Raw genomic sequence first — 8,007 nt, forward strand, 5'->3', positions numbered from 1 at the left:
TGGTCTCTGCCGAGGTCCGTGTTAGTCCAGGTTCATTCCTGAGCGTTCATTCCTGTAGAAACATTCCATCATGTCCTTGAATGTTCAGTTAATCACTTGAAACTCGTCTTTGACTGTCAGGTTTGTTAAAGGTCTTCTGCTTTCCAATAAAATGCTCACAATACCAGATGTTGTGTTCACTGGTGCACATATGATCCTGTAGTGGCCTCCTGCACTCAGACTGCAGGATTAGATGTTGTGGTTCATAGCAACTCAGGCTGGATTACATGGTGCTCTAATCTAAGAACCAGCTGCCAGCAGTTGAATTTTATTTTGTAAAAAAAATTATTCATGCGTATTTATTCTATTCAATTTTATTTCCATAGCGCCAAATCGCAACAAAGGTTATTTCATGGCACTTAACACATTGAAGTCTTTACAGCAAGACTTTATAATATTATATAGAGAAACCAACAATTCAACAATTCCCACATAAGCTAGGAGGGGAAAAACTCCTCTTTAACAGGAAGAAACCTCCGACAGAACCAGGATCAGAGGTGGGCGGAGCATCTGTTAACAACCAGGATCAGAGGTGGGCGGAGCATCTGTTAACAGAACCAGGATCAGGGGTGGGCGGAGCATCTGTTAACAGAACCAGGATCAGGGGTGGGCGGAGCATCTGTTAGCAGAACCAGGATCAGAGGTGGGCGGAGCATCTGTTAACAGAACCAGGCTCAGAGGTGGGCGGAGCATCTGTTAATAGAACCAGGATCAGAGGTGGGCGGAGCTTCTGTTAACAGAACCAGGATCAGGGGTGGGCGGAGCATCTGTTAACAACCAGGATCAGAGGTGGGCGGAGCATCTGTTAACAACCAGGATCAGAGGTGGGCGGAGCATCTGTTAACAGGATCAGGGGTGGGTGGAGCATCTGTTAACAACCAGGATCAGAGGTGGGCGGAGCATCTGTTAACAGAACCAGGATCAGAGGTGGGCGGAGCATCTGTTAACAACCAGGATCAGAGGTGGGCGGAGCATCTGTTAACAGAACCAGGATCAGAGGTGGGCGGAGCATCTGTTAACAGAACCAGGCTCAGAGGTGGGCGGAGCATTTGTTAATAGAACCAGGATCAGAGGTGGGCGGAGCATCTGTTAACAACCAGGATCAGAGGTGGGCGGAGCATCTGTTAACAGGATCAGGGGTGGGTGGAGCATCTGTTAACAACCAGGATCAGAGGTGGGCGGAGCATCTGTTAACAGAACCAGGATCAGAGGTGGGCGGAGCATCTGTTAACAACCAGGATCAGAGGTGGGCGGAGCATCTGTTAACAGAACCAGGATCAGAGGTGGGCGGAGCATCTGTTAACAGAACCAGGCTCAGAGGTGGGCGGAGCATTTGTTAATAGAACCAGGATCAGAGGTGGGCGGAGCTTCTGTTAACAGAACCAGGATCAGGGGTGGGCGGAGCATCTGTTAACAACCAGGATCAGAGGTGGGCGGAGCATCTGTTAACAGAACCAGGATCAGAGGTGGGCGGAGCATCTGTTAACAACCAGGATCAGAGGTGGGCGGAGCATCTGTTAACAGAACCAGGATCAGGGGTGGGCGGAGCATCTGTTAACAGGACCAGGATCAGGGGTGGGCGGAGCATCTGTTAGCAGAACCAGGATCAGAGGTGGGCGGAGCATCTGTTAACAGAACCAGGCTCAGAGGTGGGCGGAGCATCTGTTAATAGAACCAGGATCAGAGGTGGGCGGAGCTTCTGTTAACAGAACCAGGATCAGGGGTGGGCGGAGCATCTGTTAACAACCAGGATCAGAGGTGGGCGGAGCATCTGTTAACAACCAGGATCAGAGGTGGGCGGAGCATCTGTTAACAGAACCAGGATCAGGGGTGGGCGGAGCATCTGTTAACAGAACCAGGATCAGAGGTGGGAGGAGCATCTGTTAACAGAACCAGGCTCAGAGGTGGGCGGATCATCTGTTAATAGAACCGGTATCAGAGGTGGGCGGAGCATCTGTTAACATAACCAGACTCAGAGGTGGGCGGAGCATCTGTTAATAGAACCAGGATCAGAGGTGGGCGGAGCTTCTGTTAACAGAACCAGGTTCAGAGGTGGGCGGAGCATCTGTTAATAGAACCAGTATCAGAGGTGGGCGGAGCATCTGTTAACATAACCAGACTCAGAGGTGGGCGGAGCATCTGTTAACAGAACCAGACTCAGAGGTGGGCGGAGCATCTGTTAATAGAACCAGGATCAGAGGTGGGCGGAGCATCTGTTAACAGAACCAGACTCAGAGGGGGGCGGAGCATCTGTTAATAGAACCAGGATCAGAGGTGGGCGGAGCATCTGTTAACAGAACCAGACTCAGAGGTGGGCAGAGCATCTGTTAACAGAACCAGGCTCAGAGGTGGGCGGAGCATCTGCCTTGACCGGTTGGGGTGAGAGGAGAGCAGAGAGAGAAAAGGACAGCATAGAGATAGAAGAGAAGAACTGTTGGTGGAGACGACAAGCACAGGACAGAGACATGCAGCTCCATGACGGGACATCTGGAAAAGAAAGAACAGAAACTACACGAGTGAAGGAACTGAATGGAGACAACAGATAATAAGCATTTTTATCAGCCCCTTCAGGATATTTGGGGGTATTGTTGTGGTCAAAAATATTAGATTTTGCGTTGGATTTATTTCTCTCATGTTTTGATGTAATTTGCAGTTTTAAGTGTTTTTTTTGTTTTTTTTTAAGACCATAACGGATAAAGGAATAAATATGTAATCACTTCTGGTGATAATAATCATGCTGCACATCAGAAATATTTTTTTATTTATCTATTGAACTTAGAAAACCATGGAAGGAATGTTCTGCAAAAAACCTGATAAAAGTGACACAGCTTTACAGAACAGACGGTCTGAGGTCAAAAGTTGGGACGGTGTGTAAAATGTAAATAAATACAATCTAATGATTTGCAAATCCCATAAACCCATATTTAATTGTTGAAACAGAGATTTTATGGTTTTATTTAAAAATATGTGCTTTTTTCAATGTCTCAAAAAGTTGGGACAAATTATGAACAAAGTCGTACTATAGCATGTCGTCCAAAATATAAGGTGACCAGCTGCTATAAAATGTTTATTAAAAGCTCGGCTAATCTGTTTGTGGTCAGACAATAAGCAGTCATTTATTTTGATGAGTGGGAATTTTGGAGAGGTTTGGTTATTAGTGTTCACGACCGTCCAGAAATTAGCGGGATTCGAATATGAACTTGATATTAAGTCCAGAAAGTTCTTGGCTTTTCTCACTGTGGATGTGCCCACCGGACCTGCTTCTGTGGACCAGGGACCAGGGACCAAGGAGCACGGACCAGGAACCTCAGACCAAGGACCAGGGACCAAGGACCAAGTATGAAGGACGAAGGACCAGGAACCAAGGAGCAGGGACCAAGGATGAAGGACCAAGGACCAGGAACCAAAGAGCAGGGACCAAGGATGAAGGACCAAGGACCAGGAACCAAGGAGCAGGGACCAAGGACCAGGGACCAAGGAGCAGGGACCAAGGACCAGGAACCAGGGAGCAGGAACCAAGGGTTCGATGGACTGGAGCAGACTGGAACTTTGGGTTTTGCCCCCAGTTGTACCCAGGCATCATCAGGCGGTGCCGATGGAAGCACCGGATAGGATACGGCAGGACAGGCAGTGGCAGACACCGGGCTTGGCAAGGTTGATTGGAGCTTGCCTCCTGTGTTGGTAGCAGCAACCCCGGCTCGACCCACACTGATCACCGAGTCATCAGCTTGGATCTGGTGTAGAGTCGAGATTCTCTCCTCCAGATCCACGATCTTCTTGCTCAACTGTCCCAGCCAGGAGAAGGTGAGCAGGGCTGATGACGTGGAAGGGTTGGGAGCCCCCAGTGACGGCGGGCCTCCATAGGCCGGGACACTTCCATGTTAGAAAAGACTAAATATTTCTAAACCCGACAGCCGATGACTGAAGCTTTTATCCGGTAAGAAGCATAAAGTTTAAAGCAACATTGATCTAAAAAGAGGAATTTGAAATCCCTGTTGTTATTCATAAAATTATCATTCTCATTCCTTATTTTTCTCCACAAACAACTGTATGTTTGGAGGCTTTATCATATTCAAAAACTCATGAAAGTTGGTACACATGTATCTCCCGCTAAAAAAATTCATATTTTAGTGGAGTCGCGAGTGGGCGTGGCCAAATGGCTCGCTGGCGCCCCCTAAAGAGATGCCCCGGCGGCTACATTTACATACATGCACCAAATGTGTATCTCACCTAGACGCACAAAAAAAGTTACATCGCACCGTTACGTCAACTCAACAAGAAGTCTGCCATTTTCAATTTAGTCACCATTTTTGGCGATTCGCACATGTTGTACTTTAACGAACTCCTCCTAAGGATTTTGGGGTTTAGGGTTTTCATCGATGGGTGTGCCCGTTGCATGGCGGCCATTTTGAGCGTCTCGCCATGAAACTACAAATGCCTGTAAATCTGTAAATGTACATGAACCGACCTTCTCCAAACATCACAGGTATGATACCAGTCCCGCCCTGAAGACCCCTGTATGGTAATATTCACTCATAGTCATAGCGCCCTCTGGTGGCAATTGGAAATGAAACTTTTCATACTTTCACATTACATTACATTTATCTGACACTTTTATCCAAAGCAATTTACAATAAGTGCATTTCAACCATGAGGGTACAAAACCAGAACAACAGAACCCAGAACAACAGGACTCACATGCTACGTTGAGCTGGTTGATCACATGAACCTCAGAGTAACCTAAACATGTGGTTGATGATATATTGAGAAGTTTGTTCGACTTTGTCAATGAGCGTCGCCGTGGCAATTCAGCAAAGTCTGACGTTTCGCTGTGACACAGGAAGTTGATGTTTAAGGTCAAAGGATGCTTCAAACCTCACGAAACGTGTCACATACATCCGGCGTGTTGAGACGATACATCTGATATGTTTTGCCAAACGGCTCGCTAGCGCCCCCTAAACTGCAGCCCTGGTACCTAGTTTCACTTACATGCACAAACATTTTTGGATGTGTATCACATCAAGATGTACAAAAAAGTATCGACATCATGACCTCAACTCAACAGGAAGTCCACCATTTTGAATTTAATCGCCATTTTGGGAAAATCGCACCTGTTGTATTTTAACTAACTCCTCCTAGACTTTGACGTACCGACCTGAAGTTTGGTCTGTCCTATCTGCACCACTGTGTTGCCTTCCATAACTTGAACGAAAGTCATACTTATAGCATGTCGTCAGAAATAGCACAAAAAAGTCATTGTTCTTTAATGTCGTCCAAAATGTGATGAAAAAGTCATACTATAGCATGTCGTCCAAAGTATAACTTTTTTTTCATATTGAGGACGACATGTTATAGTATGACTTTTTTTATTATATTTTTGTATTCTTCCCCAACGTGCAACATGCGAGGGCTCGCATATCACAGCTTGCAGTTTTAATTTCGTAGACCCTCTCCAATTCACCTCCCATGCAACAGGGGCAGGGTATAAAGACCCTGAACTACAATTTGAATTGAGAAGGTGGGCTACATATATCTATATAGATCTATCTATCTATCTATATATATATATATACAGTAGATATCTATCTATCTCTCATATATATATATTATATATATATATATATATTATATATACACACACACTGCTCCAAAAAAATAAAGGGAACACTTAAACAACATCCTGGATCTCAATGAATGAAATCTTCCAGTTCAAATCTTGATTCATTACATAGTGGAATGTGTTGAGAACAAAATAACATCAGAATGATCAATGGAAATCAAAATCATTATCCATGGAGGTCTGGATTCAGAATCATACTCCAAATAAAAGTGGAAAAATCAGATCACAGGCTGATCCAACTTCTGTGGAGATTCCTGAAGACAAGTCCAAATGAGTCTCAGTAGTGTGTGTGTCCTCCACGTGCCTGTATCACTCCCTACAACGCCTGGGCATGCTCCTGATGAGACCACGGATGTTCTCCTGAGGGATCTCCTCCCAGACCCGGATCAAAGCATCGGTCCACTCCCGGACAGTCTGCGGTGGACGTGGCGTCGGCGGACGGAACGAGACGCGATGTCCCGGATGTGCTGGACTGGATTCAGGTCTGGAGAACGGGTGGGCCGGTCCGTAGCATCGATGCCTTCATCGTGCAGGAACTGCTGACACACTCCAGCCACATGAGGCCGAGCATTGTCCTGCATCAGAAGAACCCAGGACCCGCTGCACCAGCAGATGGTCTTCAACGGGTCTGAGGATCTCATCCCGGGACCTGATGGCAGTCAGGGTACCTCTGGCTAGCCCACGGAGGGCTGCGCTGCCCTCTGAAGAAACGCCTCCCCAGACCGTCGCTGACCCGCCGCCGACCCGGTCCCGCTGGAGGATGTTGCAGGCAGCAGAACGTTCTCCACGGCGTCTCCAGACTCCGTCACGTCTGTCACATGTGCTCAGTGTGAACCTGCTCTCATCCGTGAAGACCGCAGGACGCCGACGGAGAAGCTGCCGATCTCGGTGTTCTCCGGTAAAGTCCGATCGCCCCGCACGGTGTTGGGCTGTGAGCACAGACCCCACTTGTGGACGTCGGGTCCTCGTACCGCCCTCATGGAGTCTGTTTCTGACAGTTTGAGCAGAAACATGCACATTAGTGGCCTGCTGGAGGTCATTTTGTAGGGCTCTGGCAGCGCTCCTCCTGCTCCTCCTTGCACAAAGGAGCAGATAGCGGTCCCGCTGCCGGGTTGTTGTCCTCCTACAGCCCCCTCCACGTCTCCTGGTGGACCGGCCCGTCTCCCGGTATGTCCTCCGTCCTCTTGACACTGTGCTGACAGACACAGCAAACCTTCTTGCCACAGCGTGCATTGATGTGCCATCCTGGATGAGCTGCACTACCTGAACAACTTCTGTGGGTTGGAGACACCTCATGCTCCCTCTAGTGGTGAGGACACTGGCAAAATGCAAAAGGGACAAAAATCATCCAGGAAGGACGAGGACAGAGAAACGGTCTGTGGTCACCACCTGCAGAACCGTTCCTTTATAGGGTTGTCTTGATAATTGCCTCATTTCCACCTGTTTGTTCCATTTGTACAACAGCAGGTGAAACTGATCCTCAATCAGTGTTGATCCAAACTGGACAGCTTGATTTCACAGAAGTGGGATTGATTGGAGTTACATTGAGGTGTTTAAGTGGTCCCTTTATTTTTTGGAGCAGTGTATGTACTCCATATCCATATACTGTATGTATATATATATATAATGCATGTCGTCCAGTTGTACAACTTTGACATTTTGGATTTATGTAGCACACTGAATCGTTGTGAAGTGATTAGAGGTTTTTATTAGTCAAATAATACACACTGGAAATATTACAGTCAACCAGAGGAGCAAACACTGTTCTGTCACTTCCTTCTCACTGCACATCCGTCTCCATCAGCCCACTCTTCATGGACCAGGTCAGAGGTCAGAGGTCTCAGAGGTCGGGCTTGCTGTTGCATTGTGGGAGTGGACTGCTGGCTGAAACCAGGTGAGCTGAAAGGAGTCAGAGACAGCTGTGGATCCAGCTGTTAGAGGAGGGGGGAGTCATTCCAACATCACGATGGCTCCATCAGAACAACAGTCCATCTGCTGGTCACTCACACCTCCATCATTTGCCAGCGATCAATAAACTCATCGACGTGTTGGCATCAGGAAGGTTTCCACCTGATCACACGTCTCCATTTCAGTGGGATCAAATACATCTTTGTTTTCTACTAAAGAGACGAACCAGATCAACACAATAATCACGGTGAGAAGTGGAACAGTGAACATCAGTGTTAACAACAAAGACATCATCGAGACCTAAACATGAATAAAGTTAATGTTACAAAATCTAATTATATTTCATCACCAGCAGAGAATCAGGATTCACAACCTCGTAGGAAACCAAACGAGCAGATCCAACAAGCATGTGTTCAATACTCGTCCCTCAGCCTGTTCTG

The 8,007-nt window shown here is 47.1% G+C and overlaps 1 protein-coding gene across 2 annotated transcripts in view; it reads right to left on the reverse strand.

Moving 5' to 3' along the window:
• Positions 1 to 7,344: 7,344 nt before the first annotated feature.
• The window catches only part of fasn (fatty acid synthase), a 103,417-nt gene continuing 102,754 nt past the window's right edge, over positions 7,345 to 8,007 (reverse strand). For both annotated transcript variants that reach the window (XM_069168512.1, XM_069168511.1), the window contains exon 42: positions 7,345 to 8,007. This exon is cut by the window's right edge and continues 1,312 nt beyond it. The gene's annotated coding sequence lies outside the window, so the exon portion shown is untranslated.

The sequence above is a fragment of the Embiotoca jacksoni genome, unplaced genomic scaffold (genome assembly GCF_022577435.1).
Source record: "Embiotoca jacksoni isolate LCO1_2020_lvr unplaced genomic scaffold, fEmbJac1.0.p SCAF_40, whole genome shotgun sequence".
NCBI lineage: Eukaryota > Metazoa > Chordata > Actinopteri > Embiotocidae > Embiotoca > Embiotoca jacksoni.